Below are 14,218 nucleotides of genomic sequence, written 5' to 3' on the forward strand. Positions count from 1 at the left end.
AGCCAGACAATCCCAGTTTATGAAAAGCCAGCATGGTGTAGTGGTTAAGAGCAGGCACACTCCAATCTGGAGAACCGGGTTTGATTCCCCACTCTGCCACTTGAGCTGTGGACCAGATTAGCCTGTGCCCTCCAGCACATGCCAGCTGGGGGACCTTGGGCTAGTCACAGTTCTTCGGAGCTCTCTCAGCTCCATCCACCTCACAGGGTGTTTGTTGGGGCGGGGGGGGGGAACGGAAAGGAGATTGTAAAGCCCTTTGAGTCTCCTTACAGGAGAGAGAGCGGGGATATAAACCTTCTTCTTCTTCTTCTTCTTCTTCTTCTTCTTCTTCTTCTTCTTCTTCTTCTTCTTCTTCTTCTTCTTCTTCTTCTTCTTTTTTCCCTGGTCTTTGACTGAAGAGATGGTTTCCCCCATTTGGTAATATGAATTTTTAAATAGGTTTTATTAATTTTTAAACAGGTTTTTATTAATTTTAATAAGTTTTGTGCATTTTGGTAAGTTGTAAGTGTATTGATATGTTATGATTTTTATCTTGTGTTGTAACTCACTCTGAGACCTTCAGGCATAGGGTGGGCTAAAAATGAATAAATAAATAATTCCAAATGGGCCACTGTGTTAGACCACGGCAGGAAAATTAAGCAGAATGCCAATGGTATCTTACTGATAGGGTCGCCACTCTTGTGTGGCAGCACAAGCTCTTCTAGAATTAACCTGAAGATTTGGAGCATGGATTTTATGGCATTCTATCCTTTAGAGCTGACTTCATCAGATGCTTTGGAGCATAAATACATCTCATTGTGTGAGCTCTGAGAAGCACTACTGTAAAGTACCACTGCACTCCTATTTTATTTTTCTCCCTGAGGTGGTGAACCTGTGTCTGGGCTATACCAGTGTGCAAATGAAAGTGCCTATTCCTCTATCCAGACTATTTCTCACACATAGAAAACCAGCATATCAGGGACACAAAAGCTATTCCAGAATCCTTTCCCCTTCACATTCCAGTTTTCTGAATGGAGGCAATTTGCAGGAATAATCAGCTATGCAGACCCCGCTGGCAGTCTGATGTAGGACAGCCCAGACAGAGGTTTACCATCTAAATGAAAACTGGGGCATCCCTGGGCAGGTCTAGTGAGGGGTCAGCTTGCAAATGGTGGTTCAGCACGCCCTTTCCAGATGTGTGGAAGCTTCTTGAAGGTCCTCCCTGAGAGTCCACTCCCAGATCTGCAAGAGTGGATCCCAAACAGAGAAGCGGCCTCTTGGTGGTACAGTGGGACAAAAATGAGACAAACAGATCAAAGTCACCGTTGGATTGTTACAATGAGGGACAACCTTCAGCTAGGATCTGGAGATCCCTCAGGATTACAGCTGATCTCCAGGCTACAGAGACCAGTTCCCCTGGAGAAAATGACAACTTGAGAGGATGGACTCTTTGGCATTATATCCTGCTGAGGTCCCTTCCTTCCCCAAACCCACCCCTCCCCAAGTTGCTCCCCCACAAATCTCCAGGAATTTCCCAGCCCCTAATGAGGGGGCTGCTTTGCTATTAACTATTAACCACCTGTATTTCATTTAGGAGTCCAGAAAAACCTCATCACAATTCAATCGAAAAAGAGACTTTATATACAAATAGAAGGATCCCACCACCACCCCCCCCCCAGATTAGAAAGCCATTTGAAGCCAGCCTCTAAGTTGTCCTGGTTTTTGTTTTTTATTAAATAAAACCAAAGAACTGTGGCTTCTTGTTTCTTAGGCCTGATGCGCTCGGCCTATTGCTCCACCCCGATGGAGTTAGCGCAAGACTGAAAATAATCCCATCCCGCTCTCCCACAAACTGCTCCCATTTGGTAAGGCCTAGATAGAGCCACGATTGTCTAGCATGCCACCGCAGCTAGGTCAGTGGCTTATTTTGGTTTTCAGAGTTATAAAAAGTCTATGTTTCGTCAATCTATCATCCTGAAAGAACGAGTCTAGAGACTTGTTAGTCAGGCTTATTTTTGTTTGGTTTCCTTTTAAGAGTCTGCATTCATCAAGACCTCGGCATCACAGCCTTGACCATAAAGTCATCACGTCCCAGTTTATTTAGATATGTCTGGCCTGTTAATTGCCAAAAAAAAAAAAACCTGCCTTGGAGTTTGTGGGGAGCATTGATCTGTGGCAATGAGAAATGCATGGTTGGAAAAGTGGGGCTAAACCAAAGCAAACAGTGCATGGAAAAAGCACCGATTGTGAGCAGGTAAGCAGCTTGCCGTCAGCCAGGGCCGATGGGCGTGAAATGGGGGAAGCAACCTGGACATTCCAGTGTCACACAATGAAAGAATGGCATTCAGACAATACAAACCGACAGAATTTTGCTCACTACATTCACAAACCTGGTTTCTTGTTCAGCTTGCATGCTCCTTCATTCCCAACCACATTTGAAAGACTTCTGATTTGGGAAGTCTTTGGCCAGTCTGGAAATCTGGTTTGTTGTGATGCCATGGAGTCCACCCTCCAAAGCAGCCATTTTGTCCAGGGGACCTCACATCTGTAGTCTGGAGGTTAGTTATAATTCTGAGAGATTGTAACCTCTATCTGTGGGTTCTGTGGGGCAGAACTTGGAATGAGTTTGCAACAACAAATTTTAAAAACAAAATGGTTTACTTTCTTAACATATAACATCAAACATCAACATTTAACATCACACTTCAAGGTCCTGTTCAGGTTGCATTTTCAAGTCCTCATATTTACAGTCTACTGATACTGCCAAGTCCAATTCTTCTTTGCAAGTGGGTTGGCTCCTGAAGACTCCAGGGGCTTGGTGAACAGGATTCAACATGATGAAGGTTTCCAGGAGAACCTCTCACCCATTACAAACATTAAAAAACCTGAAACAATAAACTCCAACATTTACAACACAGCAAAAATAAACTACCACCTTCCCAGTAGTTCCCAACAACATTGCAGTTACCTTAACAAGGTGTTAAGGGCTTATACAAATCAAGGTCCAAGTCTGGTAGCCTTGTCTCCTCCAAACTACATGAGGTCTGCAGCCTCTTGCTGCTTTGAGTCTCCACCCCTTACTGGATCAACCCATTCTGAGCATGGGGGTTACAAGATCTTCAGCTACCTATTCCCAAATAGCCTCTGTTGGGTGGGCTTGGCATATACAGTCAACTGCATAACTAAATGGGATGCATCAATAAGAGTATAGTGTCTAGATCAAGGGAAGTAATTGTACCACTCGACTCTGCATTGGTCAGACCTCACCTCCCGATCAGTTCTGGGCACCACAATTCAAGAAGGATATTGACAAGCTGGAACATGTCCAGAGGAGGGCAACCAAAATGGTCAAAGGTCTGGAATCCATGCCCTATGAAGAGAGGCTTAGGGAGCTGGGGATGTTTAGTCTGGAGAAGGGAAGGTTAAGGTATGTTTAGCTATGTTTAAATATTTGAAGTGGTGCCATGTCGAAGAGGGAGCAAGCTTGTTTTCTGCTGCCTCAGAGACTAAGACACAGAGTAACAGATTCAAGGTGCAGGAAAAGAGATTTCACCTAAAAATTAGGAAGAACTTTCTGACTATCAGTGGAATTCACTGGTAGAGTATTCTTCTTTGGAGGTTTTTTAGCAGAGGCTGGATGAACATATGTCAGGAGTGCTTTGTGCGTTCCTGCGTGGAAGGGCTTGGATGTGATGGCCCTTGTGGTCTCTTCCATCTCTATGGTTCTATGATTCAAATCTGGGTGTCATGATGCTCTCTGAAACATGCAGGTAGGGTCAATCTGTTGTGGGAGAGCGAGTGATAAAATACACATTCTTGTTGAGTCTGCAACCTGCAGCCTGCCTCTGTATTGTGGGACTGGCTGTTTCCTTCCTTTTTGCTATGCCTTTGACTGCTGCTAGTGAGAAAAGCCCAGTCCAGTAATTGGTTGTGGCAGATTTTAGCACCCATGTTAAGATGGAAAAACTTGACCCAGACAGCCTGATTCCAAGTGCCACTTGTAACATGAGGGCAGGCCTTTAGTCTTGCTTGATAAAATGCCCTTTGACACTTCCTTTGATATGGAGAGCCCCAAGAATTTCCTGCTATTTCTAGAGAATTACACATTAACATCTACTGATTGAATAATATGCTTCGCGGAACCTACAGTAATACTGGTTTGGGGCTAGATATTTTTAAAAATTAATAAACCATAATGTTAAAATAAATGTTATGCCACATGAACATTTTTCCTTCCATATGTTACTATAAGGTGATAGTTTCCTATCATTCTTGTTAGCCCCTACTGTAATTCTCTAAATCCAGTTTCAGGTATAAGCTAAATTCTTTTTCAATCACATCTAAGATCTGTTTCTGTACCTTACAATATATGTGATGTTTGTGCCAATGCTCATGGCATAAAGACTAAGTGTCCACTTGATGTAGAAGGTCACAATTTCCATATCCTTGTATATTTATAAGTAGAAATGTTGTCCATCATCCCAACATGCCAAACCTCATTTAGTCAGTCACATCACTGGTAATGAAGATATCTTCCTTTCTTGTGCCAGTGTCAATCAAAGCTGGATTCCTGTGTGTTTCTCAGTGTGGGAAGGAAACAGTTTTTATTTTGTCATCTCATATTCTCAGCTAGAACTCATGCTTTCCGAGCATGTATTGATGTTTGTTTTAAGAGAAGGGCAATTTATTGCATTCACTTTTCTTGTTTACACAGGCCATTGCTTCAGAAAACTGATGCCTGCATCTGGTTGACCACTTATGCCTTTCCATACCAGCAGATAAAGTGTTTTCCAGGTAAAAGCAATGAGGAAGCTTATCCCATCAGCTGATGGGACACCGTATCCTGGCTGAGAATCTCTTGAACCTCAATTGATCACTGTCTGCTCTGATCTACCTACCTTACAAGGTGTCTGTTGAGGGGAGAGGAAGGGGAAGGAGTTTGTAAGCTGTCTTGAATCTCCTGACAGGAGAGAAAGGCAGGATATGAATCCAAACTCTCCTCCTACTCTGGAAATCTTGTTTGTCTTTAAGATGATACTGGACTCAAATCTTGCTCTTTGATAGGTCTGGTTAAATGTCTCAGGGTGGGTGGCCCTGCTCATTCCTTAAAAACTGAGGTGGAGGTTCCTGCTTACAGAAAGCAATCAAGGAACTCTGTGGGTGAAGCAGAAGGAATGTTTCTATGGGAGTAGTTTTGATTTTTTTGCTAAGGAGTCTTGGCGCAGTCCTTCCAAATGCTGATTATATGTGACGGGCAGCCATTTTAGGCCTTGATGGATATGGCTTTGCTCCACCGCGCTGCTCTGATATCAGAGCCAGCTATCTCTTCACACTTGCATGGCTGAGTGGTGGCAGGAGGTGCTCCATCTTGTTGTAGGCTAATACGATGCATATCTCAGATGCAGAAGCCCAGACGGTGAGAGGCTTAATGCAAATGGAGCATCTCACAGCCTTTGCCAACTATTGATTAGCTATCTGATTTGCTTTCCCCTGATAATAGGCTGCAGATATCAGCCAATGCTGTGAAGGGAATGAAAACCTGTCACGATCATTCGATACAGGTAGGGAGCCAATGGAGAGGAGAAGCGGCATGATTGGGCAAGATAAAAGCAATGCAGGGGGGAGGGGGGAAAGCAGTCTTAGCAACAGCAGAAAATAACCTTGTGTGTGCCCCCCCTTCCTGTGTCCCCAACTCAGCTGCACTGGAAGGTTCCTGCCTGTTTCTTAACAGTTTGAACTGAGATTTGATCCCAAAGGAAATGTGGCTCAAATCTGCAGCCTAGCCTAGATGCACAACTCATTGTCAATTTTATAAAGGTTGCACTTTTTTAAAAAAATCCTTCTCAAATAATTCAATCTTTGGGTAGCATGAGTGGTATTCCCCTTCCCCCAAATCACTCCCCCTGGGCAGTGTTGTCTGCGAATTTATATCAGCCTTATTTATCAGTAAGTTTATTTACATTATTTATGGTTGCAAGACCAGGTTTTTAAAAAAATAAAGACATGAAACAATGCCTCAGCACTGGCATGGGCACAAAGCGCTCTTTATTTACTATGCGCACAAAATGGTGGCAATCTGGACAGTACGTTGTCACTTCCTTTCCCAGCCTGCATTGCTCCCCCTCTTGCTTCTCCTTAGTCTTTGTGCTCTGCCTTACCGCAGCTGTCCCCTGCCTCCTTTCCCTCTTCCTTTTAGCTCCTCCTCTGTTTTAGACCCCTTCCGCAAATACAGAATAATGCACTTTCAGTGATCTTTCACAATTGTTTGCAAGTGGGTTTTGCTATTCCCCACAGAAAAATCCAGCTGCAAAATGCATTGAAAGTGGATTGTAAGTGCATTATTCTGCATGTGTGGAAAGGGCCTCAGTCCAGCTATTGTACTGCTCCCATTCTTTTTTGTGAGTCCTGCACAGCAGACCCTCCCATCAGAGTTTGTTCATGGGTCCTAAAGACTTGAAGGCCCTGGTATGGATGTGCAGTTAGTTGCCTGGGGAGGTGACAGGATCTTTGTGTACCCTTCTGTAACCAGGATCTGTTTTCCTTGTGAGTGTGTCTTTTGAGTGCATGTGGAGGTCAGCTTCCAATGACTCCCAATGCTATTTTAAAGGAACCCACCAATGACTTCCTGCAGCAGTTGAAAGGATACACTAATGTAAATTTGCTTCCTCAGAGGCTTTCTTAACGTTTTTTGTAAACATAGGAATGCATGGTTGGAGACAATATTGCAATTGATATTGATCTGCGAAGCTGGTCATGTGAGTGTCTCAACAGACTGCAATCTTGCCAATGCAACACACAATTTTTTTCAAGCCCTTTCTGAGTCATAATCTTGTTCGTTTTCTTTCAAGTCATAGCCAATTTATGGTGACCCCACAAGGTTTCCAAGGCAAGACACATTCAGAGGTGGTTTGCCATTACTTGCCTCTGTGTAGTGACCCTGATATACCTTGGTGGTCTCCCATCGAAATACTAACCAGGGCTAATCCTGCTTAGCTTGCAAGGTCTGGTGGAATCTGGCTGTTCTGTGCTGTCAAGGTCAGGACTCAGCCTTCTTCAGAGCATTCTTCGAACCAAGATTTGAGTCCTGTAGAATCTTAAAAATGTTCAAGGTATAATCTCTGGAGAGTCACAACTTCCTTTATCAGATACATATCTGATGAAGGGAGTTTTGACTCTCAAACATTTATACAGAACTCAGATCTTGCTCTAGTGCAGTGGTTCTCAACCTTCCTAATGCCGCGACCCTTTAATACAGTTCCTCGTGTTGTGGTGACCCCCAACCCTAACATTTATCCATTTTACAGATGGAGAACACTGATGCACAAAGTCTTAGGCAACCCCTGTGAAAGGATTGTTCGACCCCCAAAGGGGTCACGAACCACAGGTTGAGAACACTGTTCTAGTGAAATGTCTTAGGGCGGGTGGTCTGCTTTTTAACTGTTATCATTGTTTAAAATTAATTATAGAAATACTAGGAAACAATTATCCACAGCTCACCCACAGGGATGCACATCTAGCGATGTGCCTGGAATGTCTGGGCCTTTGCGTTCTCATTCACAAAAGATCTGTGCAGCCAAATCAGTGGGGCCTATCATTTTGAATGTGGCAATCTGAGTACCACCTTGTTTGTGTGTAATTGAATTTCCTTGATACACAGCTTCCTACCTAGGCAACAACTAGCGTGCTAACATTTTATTAGTTGTACTAATACAAGTGATGGGAAATGACTGGAAAACAGAGGGTAAACCTCTGGTTTTAGAAGATTGTAATACTTTTAAATTAATTTTATATCCCTGTTCCTGGATAGTACTGGAGTTCATACCTGGAGGCTGATTCTACTGTGAGGAAGAAGTAACAGAACACCTGCAACTAGCCCATGCATGGTTTTGCGGGCTCTGCATCAGAGCGCTGTCTTCTATTCTGAGGTAAATTTCATGGTCGGAGTTTTGAATGTATGACATAACATAATGTGTTCCTTTCAGATACCTTAGGAAATCCAAGTACTTTGAACTATATGTGGATTAAATTTTAGCGTTTGGGATGGTGTGTGACAGGGGTGGAAAGTGTTGCAGCCGATTTATGGGAACCCCATAGGGTTTTAAAGGCAAGAGCTGAACAGAGATGGTTTTCCATTGCCTGCCTCTGCATAGCAACCCTGGACTTCCTTGGTGGTCTCCCATCAAAGTACTAACTGGGGCGATGCCTCCTTGGCTTCTGAGATCTAAGGAGGTCCGGCTAGCCTGGGCCATCCATGTCAAGGCAAGAGCTGAACAGAAATGGTTCTCCATTGCTTGCCTCTCCATAGCAACCCTGGACTTCCTTGGTGGTCTTCCAGGACCAGAACCAATCCTGCTAAGCTTCTGAAACTTAGCAAAATTGAGCTAACCTGGACCATCGGGATCCCTGTTACCTAACTACAGTATGCACCTTCCTTTATGTATTAAGCGTCTCTTTCCCTTTCTTGTTTCCTTTCTTTTAAGTGTTGCTTCTTCTTCCTGAGAAGTGTTTAGAATTGTTTGTTGTCATGGAGGGGACAGATGACAAATAGGCTTTGCTGCAGCAATGGAATTCAAGCAGGTTCCTGCTATTTTTAATTAAGAGGCGATGACAACAGACTTAATTCCCTGAGTCTGCAGTTAAGGACTTCCTGACCTAGCCATTATTGGACATGGTCCTTAGGCTGATACAGATTGGTCCCAGTGGGGCTGCATTTGTTCCTACTGTCTAGACAGATGCTGGCCGGACAAAATCTATGTGTCTTATCAGCATGCAAATAAAGCTGAGAAATGTGAGACCAGCGCCAAGCAGGAGGTAAGAAGGGATTTCCAGAAAGCGCCCAGAAATTTTGTCTTGTCTGAGCCTACCAAAAGCTCTGCCCCACTGCTGATTCAGTTCCATTATTTTCAGCCCAGGTTCTGATGTTGACTACGGTCTGAATGGTTAGAGCAGTTCTGTGTGAACAAGATCCATGTGTCATAATCCAGCAAGGGTCATCTGTCACAAAAGAATGTTTATGCAGCGAAACCACTTTTACAAAACTCTCAAAGGAGTGTGTATTAGTAATATTTGACTCTGGTTCTTCCGAGACTGCAGCTGTCTTGTGTACTCAAAGAAATATTACAAATACACGCTCCTTTGAGAGTTTTGTATATTAGAGCTATAAATATTGGGCCACTGAAGGAATTCTGAAACCAAACTTACCTCTGGACCTGTTCCAACTTGACAATATCCTTCTTGAATTGCGGTGCCCAGAACTGTACACAATATTCCAGGTGAACCAATGCAGAACAAAGAGGTACAATTACATCCCTCAATCTATACTCCAATTGATATAGCCCAGAATCGCATTGGCTTTCTTGGCCGCCACATCGCACTGCTGATTCATGTTCAGTTTGTGGTTTACTAAGACTCCCAGTTCCCTTTCACATGTAAAACAGGCCAAACTAATTCTGGGAACCGGACCTGTGTGAAGTCCTCCCCTCCCCCCCCCGAACGATTTCTATAACATGCTATACCTGTTATATTTGACCTGTGTGAAATCCACCAGAGAGAAAATTTTCCCATTCTCCACACCAAGACCTCTATTATCTTGCCTCTTTCTTGCTTTTTTTTTCTAGAGGGTTTTGCCTTATCACATCTCTAGGTTCTATTGCCCAAGTATCCCACACATTTTCATTTCGTGTTCTGCCACAGGCTAGCCAGCCATGAAACAAGACTTTATTGGTTGTTGGTATGGAGGTTCAGGGAGAAACATTCCAAACACTTTAGACTGGGAATGCTGTGAGAAACCAATTTCCCCCCATCGTTCCTTTATCATCTTGCAGTTGATCTCCTCCTAAATTCCAATTTAACTGGGAGAATTTCTTGAAGTAACGCTGGAACTGAATCAAGTTTGCAGCAGCTTTCAATTTTTTTTCAGTTCATTTAAATCTCTCCCTCTCCAGTTACGATGCATGTGTGTGTGTTACTAAAACTTTGCACAAAAAAAGTAATCTTGCTATAGTTGTATAGTTCTTTTGAGTTTGTTTTGGTGCAGAGTTTAACTCATGGTAAAACACATACAGTCTCTCCAAGGATGCTTTTTATTTTACTTTTTTGCAGTATTATATCAGTTGCTAACTGGGGATGAACTGTGCAGAAAATGAAAACTGGTTCAAACTGTACATGATTCAATTCCAAAGTTAATTTGAAAAATTCTCTCCATTTCATGCAAGGACAGTAAATAGAAGAATGGAGGGAGACAAGGGGGTTCTCCCCCCGCCCACTTCAGCCAAAAAATTTCTCATAGTTCCCAGGCCAAAAATCACAGCGTCTTATCTTTGTGTTGGCAGTGAGATTTCTAGACTGGAGAAAACTATGTTTTGCAGACTAATTAAGCTCTGATGACTTCAGTTATATCTGCCCCTACTGATTAAGGCCATGATACTAATTAAACTCTTAAATGATTAAAAATGCAAATCGTCAAGCCTTCGTTTCACAGCAGACTTCCATCTTCCACAAGAGGGAATGTTTGTTTGAATCTCTGGTGGGAATAGCTGTCTTTTGTTTTGTTTTGTTTTTAAATAGCCAAATCCTTCTTTGCAGAGTAACAGCAACATTGGCATCTGGAGGAATGGATTTTTTAAAATGCTGCAGTTAAACAAATTACATTTGACTAAAGCAAGGGTGTCTTTTAATATTGAGCCTGGTGTGCTCTTTCTAATTTTGAGAGTGAACATGAGTGTCAGCCTGTGTCTATCCAGGCAAACTATCACACATGTTGCTTTAGAAAATAATTGGTCTGAATTAGGGATGTGTCCTCTCAGAAATTTTGTGAACTTTATCTAGTCCTTTGGCAACTGCTAGTAGTCCAGGTTGCCCAAGGTACCACAGATTAGCAGTGAACTTCATATTTAGGCTAAATTTTGGTAGTGACTCAAGGTTAAATGCCAACCAATTTCCTGTCCCCAACAGATATAGGGATGAGAAAATGTTCCCTATTTTTGTTTCTTTTTATAGTTGTACATTTTACAGGTGGGAAAATTAGGATAAGGAAACTGGTTGTGGTGGGCTTTCCGGGCTGTGTGGTTATGGTCTGGTAGATCTTGTTCCTAACGTTTCGCCTGCATCTGTGGCTGGCATCTTCAGAGGTGTATCACAGAGAGAAGTGTGTTACACATTGTGTCAGGCTGTAATGATGAACAATCAGCTTTATTAGATTTAGAGCAGATTCTGGATATCTACTCTCTCAAGTACAAGGTACTGCTCTGTTAACCAGGCAAGGCTAGACATTCATTCTAGGCTTGGCCAATCCAGAGGCAGCATATTGCCTGCCAGTCAAAGAGGCTGATACTACAAATCCATTCTGTGCATGCTAAAGTTGAGATTTGCCCACAACCTGGACAAAATACATGTTTTGTCCCTTTAATAGATGTCTAGTGTCTGGAAATGGGCAGGTGTAACTTTTCACGGTGTGGAGATAAACATCATTACTTGGTGTGTAACATCCAATGTTAAAGAGACAGGACATTTTATTTTCTCCAGGCTGTTGGCAACCCCTAACAAGGGCTCCAGGGCCTAGCCTAGGATTGTGAGGGCTCAGGTCAAAGTCAGACTTTCTGCAGGCTTCCCGATGAAGCTTCAGAAAGAAGACTCCCCTGATGGGTTTAAGTTGCTGCAAAAACCAGGATTTAATAGCTCTGATGAAAACCATTTTCCAAGGGGGGCCAGAGACTCTTAAATTGTCATATAATTAGGGCTATTCATGGCATGTTGACAAATTTAACTTGTTAATATGTGTCTTGTTCAGTATCTCTGATCAGCGAGCAGTTGTGCTGAACTGTACTTCATTGGCCTATCTGTGTGTGTGTGTTGTGTGTGTGTTTCAAAGAACAGAACAAAGGAATAAACAGAGAATCATTGTCTAACTCCCCGGGCATATTTTCCCCTCCTCCCCATTTCTTTCTCACAAAGAGCTGCAGGTGTTTCACTGGCGATACAAAAGTTAACAAGGAAAGAGGTGTTGGCCAACAGCCAGGAGGATACGATTGCCCAGAAGAGAAAGATGAGAAACCCCAAGCGTCGTCCCACGCTGAGTTTTTGTACCTTTGTGACTCCCAAAGTGAATGCATAGGTCAGTAATCAAAGGTTTCGAAAGTCATTTGGCTCTTATGGCTTGGCCTCTGAATCGGAATGCAAAGACCATCTGCCAGGATGAAGCTGTCTTTTGAGGGCTACCGACCATATCCTGATCTCAGTTACGCCACTCTAAGCCCAGAAGTCTGCCCTGCAGAAAGTCAAAAGGAGTTACTTTTGGCCCTGCATCAATGCACTACTAGACAATAATCAGATATGTATATATTTTTTCCAGACCTTGGTACGTTTCCCTCTGCCAGGATAACGTTTGTGTCCCGGACCCCTTTTGAACTGTGTCACCATGGCAATGGAGCTCTCTTCTCTGGAGATGGCTTGGAATCTGTGGATTACTGTCCCAACATTTATCTAGCCATCTCAGTCAAAGTACGAGGTCAATGAAAGTGCAAGATACAAAGAGAGCAACGGCCCGCCCTCCCCTGTTCCTTGGCCGGCTGGTCGTGCCTCATCTGAAGGCCAAGGTCTTGGCTGCCAAGCTCAGCCCCAGATGCCCCAATAAAGCCCATGCTTTGTCTAGCAATTGTAATATTGATGGCAAGTTAGTGGGAGAAAAAGCATGTGCCAAGCAGGCATCAAACTGGCATCTTTTCCTTTGTTGCTTTTCAAATAAGGCGTGATGGGGAGGGGGACCCAACTGGTGACATTGGATACTAGATATGGAAAATGTGCAGCTTCTGAAAGCCCTGGCTTCCAGACATAGATCTGAGTCACGACAGCTGTATGTGCGTTGCAGGGTGACATGTCCAAATGAGATACGTTTGTGGTAGTGGTGGAAAGTGCTGTCAAGATACAGCCAAACTCTGGCAACCCTGTAAGGCAAGAGACAAAGAGAGAAGAAGAAGAAGAGTTTGGATTTATACCCCACCTTTTTCTCCTGTAAGGAGACTCAAGGTGGCTTGCAAGCTCCTTTCCCTTCCTCTCCCCACAACAGACACCTTGTGAGGTAGGTGGGGCTGAGAGAGTTCAGGTTTCAGATTCAGATTTCAGAGACCTTTGTTAGGCATATACAGCATGGAGACAAAAAGGAAAAGGAAAAGTATAAATCCAATTGAGAACAGTGAAAATAGTGTGAACAGAAGCCAAGGGAACCTAGTTCAATGTGCACAGCAAAAAATTGGCTACCATTTCCATTATTTCAGCCTTAGGACTGTTGAGCAGAAGAATCGTCTTTGCATTGGCAGAAAGATCCGAGAACCCAGCTGAGGTTAAGGCAGAGAAATCAGGCCTGAAGCTATTATGCTTCTGGCAGAAGAGCAAGATGTGTTCAAGGGAGTCAGTATAGGAAAGGCAGAAAGAACAATGTCGATCATGCCGAGGGATGTTTAAGAACTGTCCTTGAAGTAAAGACGATGGCATCTTGCTCTTGAAAGTGCCCGTCTAAGTTTATGGTTTGGGAGTTAGTTCAGATAATGGGCAACACAGAGCTTTCGGAGAGTGATCCCAAAGTACAAGGGTGAACAAGAACTCTGTGCCTCGCTCAAAAGGTATTGAAATTCCTGATCAAATAATTTATTTTTTAGTTGACAAAAAAACCTGATTAGCAGTGAACATGAGCAGGGAGTCCCAGGCAAGGCCCAATGAGGAGATCTTAGCCTCGATTAGTAAGCTGAGAGAGTTCCAAAGAACTGTGACTAGCCCAAGGAGTGAATATATATATATATAGCCCAAGGAGTGAATATATATACAAGGAGTGTATATATATATAGCCCAAGGAGTGAATATATATATATACAAGGAGTGTATATATATATAGCCCAAGGAGTGAATATATTTTCACTCCTTGGGCTAGATATATATATATTCACTCCTTGGGCTATATATATATACACTCCTTGGGCTATATATATATACTCCTATATTTGCACTCCATAGGAGTGCAAATATAGGAGTGCAAATATGAATATAGGAGTGCAAATATAGGAGTGCAAAAACACATGAATATAGGAGTGCAAAAACACATCTGGTTCACCAGAGAAGCCTCTCCCACTCAGGTGGAGGTGTGGGGAATCAAACATGGTTCTCCAGAGGTGGCTTGCCATTGCCTGTGTCTGCATGGAAATCTTGAACTTCCTTTTGATTGTCTCCCATCCAGAGCTGGCCCTGCTTA

The 14,218-nt window shown here is 43.1% G+C and overlaps 1 long non-coding RNA gene across 1 annotated transcript in view; it reads left to right on the forward strand.

The window, feature by feature from the left end:
- Nucleotides 1-4,690: 4,690 nt before the first annotated feature.
- LOC125441432 overlaps nt 4,691-14,218 on the forward strand; it is a 63,508-nt gene continuing 53,980 nt past the window's right edge. Inside the window, exons 1-3 of the long non-coding RNA XR_007245859.1 lie at nt 4,691-4,773; nt 7,787-7,904; nt 11,932-12,091. This is a non-coding gene — a long non-coding RNA (uncharacterized LOC125441432). The remainder of the gene's footprint in view (nt 4,774-7,786; nt 7,905-11,931; nt 12,092-14,218) is intronic.

This window comes from Sphaerodactylus townsendi, linkage group LG12, assembly GCF_021028975.2.
Source record: "Sphaerodactylus townsendi isolate TG3544 linkage group LG12, MPM_Stown_v2.3, whole genome shotgun sequence".
NCBI classification, from domain to species: Eukaryota; Metazoa; Chordata; class Lepidosauria; order Squamata; family Sphaerodactylidae; genus Sphaerodactylus; species Sphaerodactylus townsendi.